Below are 10702 nucleotides of genomic sequence, written 5' to 3' on the forward strand. Positions count from 1 at the left end.
TTGTGAGCGATGGTGAAAGACACTGACAAATGAAGAACTTGAGAGCGATGGTGAAAGACACTTGATGAATGAGGAACTTGTGAGCGATGTTTAAAGACACTGTTGAATGAAGAACTTGTGAGCGATGGTGAAAGACACTTGATGAATGAAGAACTTGTGAGCGATGTTTAAAGACACTGTTGAATGAAGAACTTGTGAGCGATGGTGAAAGACACTGAAGAATTTGTGAGCGATGTTTAAAGACACTGCTGAAGGAAGAACTTGTGAGCGATGGTGAAAGTCACTGAAGAATGAAGAACTTGTGAGCGATGGTGAAAGACACTGAAGAATGAAGAACTTGTGAGCGATGGTGAAAGACACTGAAGAATGAAGAACTTGTGAGCGATGGTGAAAGACACTGATGACTGCACTGCAAAGAAACACGCTGGTTGCTGGGAACTCTGGAAACTCGGCTGCCGAAAGACACCCTGAAACGCTGGAAGCACTGGAGTACAGCTGCAGGGAGACACACGGTGAACAGGAGCACTGGCATCCACTTTAGGGGAAAAGACGATACTCAGGCGCCGGGGCTCTGCCCGGTGTCTGGTTTTGAATTCCCCGCCTTTTCGCGATTAGTGGAGCGAGTAGGTGACGTCAGCAACTCTCTGCCCCCATGACGTCGGACGTCATTGCGGCGCCCACGCTCCGGGGAACCGCCGGGAGCTGCGCCAGCCAGACGCCGGAACCCGAGGACCACCGGAGGTGAGAGCCGCCGGACCGACCAGCAGACACGCAGGGGTAAGCGCGGTCGCCGCTGCCCCTGGCGTGTGACACACTGTTACTTCGTTAAGTATTGTTGTTGGTTCAGCTGTTGCTGTTCCTGTTCAAGTTTGGTTAGCATGGCTTTCCTCTTGTTTGTGTGTGCTGGTTTGAATCTCACCACTGATCTGTTACATTCTTCCTCAGGATATGTCCGTCTCCTCAGGCACAGTTTCTAGACTGAGTCTGGTAGGAGGGGCATAGAGGGAGGAGCCAGTGCACACTATTGATTTCTTAAAGTGCCCAAGGCTCCTAGTGGACCCGTCTATACCCTGTGGTACTAATGTGGACCCCAGTATCCTCTATGGACTACGAGAAAAGGATTTACCGGTAGGTAATTAAAATCCTATTTTTTTGACCAGTCCTTCTAATATATGAGTACAAGGTGACTGCTCCTTCTCTCCCTTATGTGTTGCACTGAATGGACTTAGGCTGCCTTGGGCTTTAACAGTAAGTCTATGGAGTAAATTTACTAAGATGGGAGTTCTATTTAAGATGGGATGTTGCCCATAGCAACCAATCAGATTCCAGGTATTATCTTCTATGAGGTCCTAGACAAAGGAGAAGTAGAATCCGACTGTCACGACAGTGTTCTTATAACTCCTGGATCATTCGGTCAGGCAGGATGTCACACAGAAAAGCCGCCTCCTTTGCCCTTAGTCGCTTCCCCTTTATTGCCAGAGAGACTGCCTTCCTGTCACTACTTTCACTGGTGCTGGGCGCTTCACTCTCGCAGCACAGCATGTCAGGTACACAGCTGCGCTTCAGGTCAGCAGGTCTGAATCCTCACATAGGGGGTCATTCCGAGTTGATCGCATGTAGCAAATTTTTGCTGCCCGTGCGATCAACTAGACGGTGCCTATGGGGGAGTGTATATCTGCATAGCAGGGCTGCGAACACTTGTGCAGCCCTGCTATGCAAAAAAAGTTTCCTATAAAAGAAGACCAGGGTAAGAGTTACTTACCCTGTGCGATCGTTCCAGCGATGCAGGTCCCGGAATTGACGTCTGACATCCGCCCTCCAAACACCTGGACACGCCTGCGTTCGCCGAACCACTCCCAGAAAACAGTCAGTTGATGCCCCAGAATGCCTTCCTCCTGTCAATCTTCTTGCAGTCGCTGCTGCAACCGCTTTTGTCGTTAGTGGCGTCGCTGCCCGGCGACACCCGCCGCCGGGCGCTGACGCGCCTGCGCAATGCGACCGCCACGCATGTGCACAACCGACCCGTTCGCACCGCTGCGACAAACAGCAGCGTGCAAACGGGTCGGAATGACCCCCATAGCCCTGTCACTTAAAGCCTTGCTGTCTCTGCCTCCATTTCTCTGTCTCACCCTGCGCCTTTTTTTCTGACAGGACAAATCACTCCCCAGCTGTATAACTCCGCCCCTCTCTGTAACCGTCACCAATGTCTGTGAAATATGTTAGTGCAGTCTGCAGCACTAAAGTTCACTGCCACCAATTGTATCTGACATGCAGTGTTATTAACCTATTAAAGAATATATTAATTTTTAAAAGCATGAACATACATTATATTTAGCTCATAAATTCACTCTACATTTACATTTTACATGTCATCACATATATCCCTACACTATATTTAACATAGGAAAGGAATGTTTAATAAAATTATTTTTACCTGAGGGTGCACACAGATTGCTCACTGTGCTGGAGAACAAAAGAAGAGGCAGCCGGAGGTGGAGTCTAAGAAGGTGCGGGGCTACACGCCAGCCAGCCCAGCAGCAAGCGAGAGAGGTGGGGAGTACTGGGGACCTGACTATCCAACAGAAGCCAGCCTAAGCAGTGAGACACTTAGAGAAGGGGCATTTTGTATGTATAGTGTGTGTGTGTGTGTGTGTGTGTGTGTGTGTGTGTGTGTGTGTGTGTGTGTGTGTGTGTGTGTGTGTGACTGTATGTGTATAGATGTGCAGGGCCGTAACTGGGGGGGGCTAAGGGATCACGTGCCCCGGGCGCCGGAGTTAAGGGGGCGCCGAGCTCACTGCCTGACACTGGGCACCGGTAGCTGCGTCCACCAGCCGCCTTGCAAGGTTACGCCCCCCCTCACAGCCTGCCTTGTGCGGAAGGGAGACAGCTAATCTGACCATAGTGATCTGCGTGCAGGGATGGGGGGACCTGGTGTGAGCAGAGCGGGAGCTGACGGGGGTAGTGCCTGATGCCGCTGCCACTGAGAGAGAGTGAGGTGGACTGGGGGTACGTAGTGTGCAGAGCGGGAGCTGACGGGGATAGTGCCTGATGCCGCTTCCACTGAGAGAGAGTGAAGTGGACCCTGCTTCACTCTCTCTCAGTGGCAGCGGCATCAAGCACTATCCCCATCGGCTACCGCTCTGCACACTAAGTACGCCCGGTCCACTTCACTCTCTCTCAGTGGCAGCAGCATCAAGTACTATCCCGGTCAGCTCCCGCTCTGCTCACACCACGTCCCTCCATCACTGCATGCAGATCACCATGGTCAGACAGAACACCGGCCCATACAGAGCCCGCGGCTGGAAAGTTTCTGCCAATTGGATCACAACGGAGGCAGAGTAGATCAGTGCTACAGTAGCACTGCCACAGCTTAATTGCAAAAATATGCCTCCGGCTCCGCCCCCCAGATGAGTGAGGACTGCGGGACCTTTGGGACCTTTTGGGGAGCTGCTCAGACCAGCAGTCAACGGAGAACACAGGCATACTACAGGAAGCCTTGGTGAGTGTATAACGGGAAATGAGTTTGCATACCATACTAACATGGTAAACTTCTACTGTGGAACACTTCTACTGTAGCTGGAGAGAACATGATGGTCCATGGGATGGGAATGAGGTGGCTAGGGTTCGCATAATGTGGCTAGCGGGCAGGGGGCATGATGTGGCTGCAAGTGGGTATTATGGCTGTAGAGGCATTATGTACTGTGGCTACAAAGCATCATCACTGTAATGTGTGGCATCACAATTATGGGCTGTGTCACAACGATGCTCTTTGTATTGAAATTTTTTATTCCTTTTCTTTTTTTTCTGTTTATTTAATTATATTTTATTTATTTATTTGTTATTTATTTTATTATTATTCTTTTTTTATCTCTGCGTGTGTGTGCGTGCGTGTGCGCGGGGGGGGGGGGATGGGGGGGCACGCCGAATGGCTTCCTTGCCCCGGGTGCCAAAAATCCTAGTTTCGGATCTGAGATGTGTGACTATGTATGTGTGGATATGTGTGACTATGTATGTGCATGTTTTACTGCATGTGTATAGGTGTGTGACTATGTATGTGTGCATGTGTGTGACTGTGTATATCATACCCTCCAACTGTACCTTTTTGGCAGGTACAGTACCTTTTTTTATGGTCTCCAAACTTCCATTGAAATTATAGGAAAGCGTGGCCACGCCCCCTTTTCACATTTGTACCGATTTATGTGTAAAATGTGTGCATGTGTGTGACTGTGTATGGGTGTGTGACTGACAATATATGTGTGCATGTGTGTGAGTGTGTATAAGTGTGTTACTATGTATGTGTGTGACTGTATGTGTATAGGTGTTTGACTATGATGGTCATTCCGAGTTGATCACAGCCAGCAACTTTTAGCTGCAGCTGCGATCAATAGTCCACGCCTATGGGGGAGTATATATTAGCTTAGCAGGACTGAGATCGCTTGTGCAGCCCTGCTAAGCTAAAAAAAATTCAAGCACTCTGTGTGATGGATCCAGCGATGATGGGCCCAGCTTTGACGTCACACCTCCGCCCTCCGTTGTCTTGGACACGCCTGCGTTTTACTCACCCGTCCCCGAAAACGGTCTCCAAAGGTTCGGATCCGCCCTGCCATGCCTCGTTCCTGTCAATCTTCTTAACGGTCGCCTCTGTGACCGCTTCAATCGGTAGCCGCGACGTAACCCGGCAACAGAGGCGTCGCGCACGCGCACAGTGTCCGCAGCGCATTCCGCACCCGTTCGCACCGCAGCGAAAAACCACTGCGTGTGAACGGGTCGGAATGACCCCCATTGTGTGTGGGACTATGTGTGTGACTGTGTAAAGGTGTGTGACTATATATGTGTGCATTTGTGTGACTGTATAGGTGTGTGACTATGTATGTGTGCGACTGTGTATAGATGTGTGACTATGTATGTGTGCATGAGTGTGACTGTGGATAGGCGTGTGACTATGGATGTGTGTGAGTGTGTATAAGTGTGTTATTATGTACAGTATGTGTGCATGTGTGTGAATGTATGTGCATAGGTGTGTGACTATGTATGTGTACAAGTGTGTGTGAGTGTGTATAAGTGTGTTACTATGTATGTGTGCATATATGTGACTGTATGTATATAGGTGTGTGACAATGTATGTGTGCATGTGTGTGACTGTGTAAAGGTGTGTGAGTGTGTAAAAGTGTGTTACTATGTATGTGTGCATATGTGTGACTGTATGTTTATAGGTGTGTGACTATGCATGTGTACATGTCTGTATGTGTGACTATGTATAGGTGTGTGACTATGTATGTGTCTGTATGTGTATAGGTGTGTGACTATGTATGTGTGCATGTGTTTGACTGTGTATGGGTGTGTGACTATGTATGTGTGCATGTGTGTGAGTGTGTATAAGTGTGTTACTATGTATGTGTGCATGTGTGTGACATTATGTGTATAGGTGTGTGACTATGTATGTGTGCATGTGTGTGACTGTGTATAGGTATGTGACTATATATGTGTGCATTTGTGTGACTGCATACCTCCCAACTGTCCCGATTTTCGCGGGACAGTCCCGCTGTCCCACCAGCGGGCCGCAGTGTCCTGCAGTGGGGGGGCAGTTGGGAGGCTCTGTCTCTTACTGCCCTGCTTAGCAGAGCAGCGGTGAATAGACGCTGTGCGCATGCGCACAGCATCTTTTCACTGGAGTTAGAGGGAGAGGGGGCATGCTAGCGGCTCACAGGGCGCTGGGCATGCCTCCTCAGTGATGAAAATGGGGCGTGGCTCGCGATCGTGGGTCCTCTGCAAAGCCACGCCCCCTTTTCATAGGCAACACCCCTTTACGGGAGCACGCGGCTTCGACGCGCATGTGTCCCTCCTCCTCACAAGACAAAGTTGTGAGGTATGTGACTGTGTATAGGTGTGAGACTATGTATGTGTGCATGTGTGTGACTGTGTATAGATGTGTGACTATGTATGTGTGCATGTGTGTAACTGTGTATAGGGGGTCATTCCGAGTTGTTCGCTCGTTATTTTTTTTCGCTACGGAGCGATTAGCCGCAAATTGCGCATGCGCAATGTACGCAGAGCGCCTGCGCCAAGTAAATTAGCACAAAAGTTTGGTAATTTACTCACGGCGTAACAAAGTTTTTTCATCGCTCTGCTGATCGTAGTGTGATTGACAGAAAGTGGGTGTTTCTGGGCGGTAACTGGTCGTTTTATGGGAGTTGGCGGAAAAACGCAGGCGTTCGAGTTGCAAAACGCAGGAGTGGCTGGAGAAACGGGGGAGTGGTTGGGCAAACACTGGGTGTGTTTGTGACGTCAAACCAGGAACGAAAAGGACTGAGCTGGTCGCAATGGCTGAGTAAGTCTGGAGCTACTCGGAAACTGCCGGGTAATCGTTACAAGAAAATAAGCAAAGCTTTCGTTGGCAAATCTGCTAAGCTAAGATACACTCCCAGTAGGCGTAGGCTTAGCGTGTGCAATGCTGTTAAAAGCAGCTAAAGAGCGAACAACTCGGAATGACCCCCATAGATGTGTGACTATCTGTGCATGAGTGTGACTATGTATGTGTGCATGTGTCTGAGTGTGTATAAGTGTGTTATTATGTACAGTACGTGTGCATGTGTGTGACTGTATGCAGGGCCGGATTAAGGCTCCAGGAGCCCCGGGGTACTTTAGACAAGGGGGGGCCCTCAGGACTAAATATAGTGTATATAGGAAGGGGAGGTTCCTTACATGTGTGTGTGTGTGTGTGTGTGTGTGTGTATATATATATTATAAGGGCACGGTCGTGCCTTTATATTAAGGCTGAATCGAACAAACGGAATTCTCCCATAGGGAACTTCTGAGATGGGGGCATGGTGTTTGAGGGGCTACACCTCAAAAGTGATTGGACATACTGAGCTGAAATTTGACATGGGCGCGTAGAATCGTCACCCGGTGCTGCATGCCAAATTTCAGGGTAAAATAATAAAAAATGAGAAATTGGGAGTAACCTAAAGTTTCAACTGTCAGTTTTTTTCTGCAACTTCCTGTATGGCTTTTTGACATGGTTTTCCTATAGAGTGAATGAGGAGATTTTTGGGAAGGCATAACTCAGGATAGAGGATGAATTAAGCCTTGGGGTTTGTTTTATTAGATAGAGTATGTCCCAGTGTAGTGCCTTTTGGGGTTAAGGTTTTTCAGAAAGTTACAGGTTTTTTTTAATTTAGTAAAATATGCCCCATTATAGAGATAGGGAATTTCAATTTGTTGCGCCTGCGCAGTGGCCGCCAGCAGGGGGTGTACAGTGGCTTCACTTGGGTGTACAAACATGACTGACATCTGCTGGCTAACTGAAATTCTTGCGTGTTAGGGGAATTAGCTGTGTTTATGCTATACAGGGGGGTGAGGGGTTTTGTGGTTGATGGGGTGGGGGGCACGCTGTGCGATTATCAGCCCCGACACTGCACCAAGTACAGAGTTTAGTAAGATCCGTGCTGTGCCAGAGGCAGCTGTAAGAGCTCAGTGACGTCATCTAATTTATTCACTGAACTTCCGGGAAATTCAAAACTGAAAGCGCTGTGTGTGGCGGCCGGATGTATTGTGCTGCTGCTGGCTTTCAAACAGTGGCTACAGTGTAGGGGCGAACTGGTCCATGGGTAGATTCCCAGGGGGCCGGTCCCATGCACACCAAGGCTCATACTGAAGCGCTGGCCGGGCTGGAAGCCAACCTTTCGGGAGCGCTCTGGACAGGGATGCATAATCTCGGCCGGGGGCCTAAACGGACCCGGGGGCGGGGCCTAAACGGACCCGGGGGCGGGGCCTAAACGGGGGTGGAGCTACTCGGGTCTCAGACTGCTACTTACTCACTGTTGCTTCTGCTGCTGTAAGAGGGAGAGGACAGAGGAGGAGTTGCTGCAGATCCAGGGCCGGCCCAGTCAGTGAGTCTGCAGTGCACTCTGCTGTAGTTTGTAAGGTGAGAGTGAGTGGAGGTGTGTGTCTTCCATGTGAGCTTCTGTGTGCGTCTCTCCCTGTATATCCTCAATGTGTACTGTGTATGTATCTTCCTGTATAGCAACATTGTGTGTCTATAATGTGCAGTGTGTGTGTGTCTCCCTGTATAGCCTCATTGTGTGTCTGTAGTGTGCAGTGGTGTCTCCCTGGATAGCCTCACTGTGTGTCTGTAGTGTGCAGTGGTGTCTCCCTGGATAGCCTCACTGTGTGTCTGTAGTGTGCAGTGGTGTCTCCCTGGATAGCCTCACTGTGTGTCTGTAGTGTGCAGTGGTGTCTCCCTGGATAGCCTCACTGTGTGTCTGTAGTGTGCAGTGGTGTCTCCCTGGATAGCCTCACTGTGTGTCTGTAGTGTGCAGTGGTGTCTCCCTGGATAGCCTCACTGTGTGTCTGTAGTGTGCAGTGGTGTCTCCCTGGATAGCCTCACTGTGTGTCTGTAGTGTGCAGTGGTGTCTCCCTGGATAGCCTCATTTTGTGTCTGTAGTGTGCAGTGGTGTCTCCCGGTATAGCATCATTGTGTGTCTGTAGTGTGCAGTGGTGTCTCCCGGTATAGCATCATTGTGTGTCTGCAGTGTGTTTCTGTCTCGTGGTATAGCCTCAATTGTGTGTGTGTGTGTGTGTGTGTGTGTGTGTGTGTGTGTATGTAGTGTGCAGTGGTTGAGTGCAGTGCAGTTGAGGTACTGGGGGGACAGTGAGTGGGTTGCGCTGGTGGCTCATTCATACTCCGGGCACCCCGCGCTCTCCGCCCCATCCTGTGTGCTCCCATCACCTCCTTATCCCCCTGCACTCTCCCCCTGCACCTTGTGTCCAGACCAGGGGACTGTGTATGGACGGCACCCCGGCCCCACTGGTAGTGTGGTCTATAATAGGCTCCGAGGCAGCAGTGGGAATGAATGGCCTGATGCGGCGGCAGTATACCGCGGTGTCCACCCGTTCATTCCTGCTCCCGCTGCTGCTTCGAAGCCTATTATAGACCACACTCAGACCGTACAAGCAGTGGGGCCGGGGTGCCGTCCATACACGCCCCGCTCACCGCTAGAGAGCACTGACGGGGACAGCAGCAGGGCTCCGGCGGCAGGGTGGGTATGTTTGGCCAATGACCTCCCTCCCCATGTGCAGGCCTGCGGAGTGTGCGGGGCAGGTGGCACTCTCCCTCCCAGGCGCTCTCCCCAACTGGCCTCAGCCCTGGAACACTGTGGCCATACTGCCAGGAGCTGGTCACCTCCTTCCTCAATGCAACATCAGCAGGGGGCTCGGGCCTCATCACCAGCCCAGGACTGTCTCATGTATGTATCATGTATGTGTGTGTGATATATGTATGTATCGTGTGTGTGTGATATATGTATGTATCGTGTGTGTGTGTGATATATGTATCTAGCTATCATGTATGTATCTATCATGTATGTATGTGTTATATGTATGTATCTAGCTATCGTGTGTGCACATGATATATGTATGTATCACACCTCTATACATACATACACACACACACACCTATATCTGTACGTACACTAACATACACACACCAACATCTATACATACACACACTGACCCCTATACGTACACCGACGTACCCACACCTGCATCTACACATGCACATGCTGACACCTGGACATACAGTGACGTACCCACATGTTCATCTATACCTGCACATGCTGACACCTGGACGTACCCACATCTGCATCTATACATACACGTGCTGACACCTGGACGTACACCGACCTGCATCTATGCATACACGCGCTGACAACTGAACGTACACACACCTGCATCTATACATACACATGCTGACACCTGTACGTACACCGACGTACCCACACCTGCATCTATACATACACATGCTGACACCTGGACGTACACCGACCTGCATCTATACATACACGCGCTGACACCTGGATGAACACCGACCTGCATCTATGCATACACTCGCTGACACCTGGACATACAAACACCTGCATCTATACATACACGCTTTGAGACCTGGACGTACACCAACGTACCCACACCTGCATCTATACATACACATGCTGACACCTGGACGTACACCGACGTACCCACACCTGCATCTACACATACACATGCTGACACCTGGACGTACACTGGCGTACACACACCTGCATCTATACATACACATACTGACACCTGGACTTACACCGATGTACACACACCTGCATCTAAACATACACATGCTGACACCTGGATGTACACCGACGTACACACACCTGCATCTATACATACACATGCTGACACCTGGATGTACACCGACGTACACACACCTGCATCTATACATACACATGCTGACACATGGATGTACACCAACGTACACACACCTGCATCTATACATACACATGCTGACACCTGGACTTACACCGACGTACACACAAAACTTCATCTATACATACACATGTTGACACCTGGATGTACACCGATGTGTACACACCTGCATCTATACATACACATACTGACACCTGAACGTACACCGACATACCCACACCTGCATCTATACATGCACGCGCGGATGTGTGAGTGCGTCGGTGTGCGGGTTGTGTGAGTGCGTCGGTGTGCGGGTTGTGTGAGTGCGTCGGTGTGCGGGTTGTGTGAGTGCGTCGGTGTGCGGGTTGTGTGAGTGCGTCGGTGTGCGGGTTGTGTGAGTGCGTCGGCGTGCGGGTTGTGTGAGTGCGTCGGCGTGCGGGATGTGTGAGCGCGTCGGCGTGCGGGATGTGTGAGCGCGTCGGCGTGCGGG

The sequence above is a fragment of the Pseudophryne corroboree genome, chromosome 10 (genome assembly GCF_028390025.1).
Source record: "Pseudophryne corroboree isolate aPseCor3 chromosome 10, aPseCor3.hap2, whole genome shotgun sequence".
Taxonomy (NCBI): Eukaryota; Metazoa; Chordata; class Amphibia; order Anura; family Myobatrachidae; genus Pseudophryne; species Pseudophryne corroboree.